At 32.7% G+C, this 3240-nt stretch overlaps 1 pseudogene; it reads left to right on the top strand.

The window, feature by feature from the left end:
• The first annotated feature begins 213 nt into the window (after positions 1 to 213).
• On the top strand, positions 214 to 2325 carry LOC105566705 (annotated as a pseudogene).
• Positions 2326 to 3240: the final 915 nt, after the last annotated feature.

Raw genomic sequence — 3240 nt, 5'->3', positions numbered from 1 at the left:
TTTTTTCATTTTTCTAGTATGCCGATGCTAAGCAATTACTTGCCGAAGCTGCGAGTCTTGCAGGAATCTAATTTCTTGCTAATAAATCCGTGTATCCGTCGAGTTGACATGTTATTGTACGCAACACAGCCATTTTATAATATTTTATCATATATTTAAAAAGCTAAAAAATTACTACATCCATTTCTTTCATCTTTTTCACAGATAGTGAATATGGGATTACCTGATTACACGTCAGATGTGACGGATGAAGACCAATATCCTTCTGTCAGCAGAGTAATAGTAAAAGAAAATTATGTTGATTTCATACCGCAATTTGTGAAGGACAGTTGTACTAGAGCTATGGAGCATGTCAGAAGGAATAGACCTAGCGAACTAATTATAAATGATACTTGTAAGAACCTAATTGGGAAACCTCTCAAATGTGTATTTGTGCTAAACCAGGAAGATTTACCAAATTCATTTATTATGGTATGTGCATTCCTAACATTGTATATGTTGTTGTTATGTACAAAATCGTAATATGATTGTGCTACAAGATTTTGTAAGATACGACATATTTTAACTTTTTTAATATAGAGATCCGGTGGTTTCGAAATCTCGACATCCTTTTGGCATAAACAAACACGTATACCACCCCCACGTAATGAACCAGACGATGATAGCAGCGTTCTTTATAATTATATTGGTAAGTAACAATTGAATTGATAAATTGATAAATATGCTTAATGAGTATACTCGTATGTTTGTGTTCAAAAAGTTTATAATTCAATTTACTATTAATTTTGAAGATCTCGAGTTTGATATAGCCGTATATCCGATCAGAGTTTCTATACACGAAACGCGTGCTCCTGGGTATGTAACTCAAAGGGCTCAAAATTCACAGGAAAATCGGTGGTTTCCATTATGGACTGGCAAACGTCAGAGTTCTTTACCAAATAAACCACGGCTATTTTCCCCGCCTTTGCAGTTTTGTGACTTCAAAACCAAAAGGATTAGATTAAAATTTACGTACAGTTTTCTGTATTATGAGACGCATTTAGCAGCTGTGATGCTTATCGGTACATCAAAATTAATGCGTTCTAAAAATTCGGAAGGAATTTTCACTAGTATATTAAAAAATGTGAAGAACAAGTATTTGAGCACTGATAATTTTACATCTATTTATGAACATGCATACTGGGACATAACGTATCTCCGAGAGAATTTTTCTGAATATTGTATTATTTCTCAGAGGTATTATGATCATCGATGTTATAAGTAATATTTAATCTATTCTTATTTTCTTTATAATGAAAATAAATTTGTTCGTATGTTCGCAGCGACTTACGCTCAAATTGTGCACAGACTACAAAAGATATCAAATCCTCTTTGAATGAATCCGAGATGCAACCACGTTACAGTTTTTTTATGCTTTCTGTAAAGTATACAAAAAGTCTATTTTCATAGTAATATAATTAATGTTATCTCATGTATTAAAATTATATATTTTATGTTTGCAGGATGAAGTAATACTAAAAATATTATAACACTTGGATCTAAGATCGTTGTGCCGCGTGAGTAGAACGAATAAACGCCTGAAGGGTTTAACACGAGATCGCTCTCTTTTTACGTGTTTGAATATACTAAATATGTGCGATATGCATTCCCTTTATATTGACTATATTACTGACAATATTGTGTCACACTTTGCATCCAGATGGGAATATTTACGACAAGTGGATCTTACATCAAGCGATATTTCTTCCTCGCATCTCATAAAATTGCTTGACAATTGCGGTGCGCAGTTAACGCACTTACGATTAACTAACTGTGAATTTGTTGATGACAATGCTTTACTTAAAATTGCGAGAATATGCAGTAATTTGAAAGGTACATAAATAACTGTGATTATTAAGATATTGGTAAATTGTATGTGATTAACCATATAGTATATTTGTTTTTTTTAGTATTGGATCTCAGCTGTTGTAATTGCCGCGGAAATGCATTTGTGTATCTCATTTTTTATAATTTTTAGAAAAGTTAAACCTTAAAGGTACATCTATAACAGTTGAAATTGTTTGTGCAATACTGGACAGAAATCGTCGAATACGTGACTTAAATGTGAACAGTAGTATTAAATCGTCTATGTCAGGCGATATTGCGTGAGAGGCTTCGGATTAGACATGAACAAAACAGTTTGAATTTAAACTCAATTGTAATACAACTGAAAAATTTTTGTCCAGACTTGGAAATATTAGATTTATTTGGCGGTTTTATTACATCGCAAGGTTTCGATGCTCTCGCCGAGTGCAAAAACTTACGAAAGCTAAGCATTCAGGACATGTACGTGTGGCACATTTCGTTTTAATACATCTTATCATATTGTTTATTGAAATGTGTGTGATTACCTCTTGCAATGATTAGAAAACCGTTACATTGGTCTTTTCTTTCTGATAGAAACCACCCAGGATATATTACAAGATATATTAGCGACAGATACAAATACAGGATAATTAATAAGGACAGCTGGGGTAGATTGTTTTTTGCCTGCCAACGCTTGGAAGAAATCAATTTAATCGATAAAAAGAAAGATTATACCAACTATTTCATCGAAAAACTAACGCTATGTCTAAATTTAGAACGAATATACTTACAAATGTTATCTAAAAACGTTTTGGCAAGTCTCGTGCAATGTCCAAAACTACAAAAGATTTCTTTTGTTTTATATGAAGGCTCAGCATTATTTTTCCGAATGGGGCTAGAATATCCACATGTGTCCTTGTGTAGCTTAAAATAAAATAAATTTGATATAGTATGATTTTGATACAGAAGAGTGATTGGAGTTGTAATGGCTTTGTCATTTTCTCTCACTTACAATGGAACGATAGGATGGGCCTCGTCGGTTTTCATAGACTTTGGACATGTTGTACAAGTGTAGAGCATTAAAAAAGAGAAACCACCAGAACTCTATATTATTATAGAAAAGTTAAAACATTTTGGATATTACAAAATCAGGTAACATAATGTTATAGTACGTTTGATTTCTACAAAATAATAACGAATATCAAACAATGCATTTACCATAAAATACGATTTGGAGAATTTATAATAATTGTGATGTTTGGTAGGGTTCCCAATTGAGTTCACAGATGTGCCTTCAACAATGCTTTTGCTAGGTCTGTTATTTTTTATGTACTCCATATATCTGCTACTGCTGTCCTTAACAAATTGGTACGAGAAATCTACATGATCTTCTCC

Source organism: Vollenhovia emeryi, unplaced genomic scaffold (genome assembly GCF_000949405.1).
Source record: "Vollenhovia emeryi isolate VEMERY1.0 unplaced genomic scaffold, V.emery_V1.0 DF943119.1, whole genome shotgun sequence".
In the NCBI taxonomy this organism is placed as follows: domain Eukaryota; kingdom Metazoa; phylum Arthropoda; class Insecta; order Hymenoptera; family Formicidae; genus Vollenhovia; species Vollenhovia emeryi.
The sequence above is the reverse complement of the archived record's forward strand: the minus strand, read 5'-3'. Positions and strand labels throughout refer to the sequence as shown.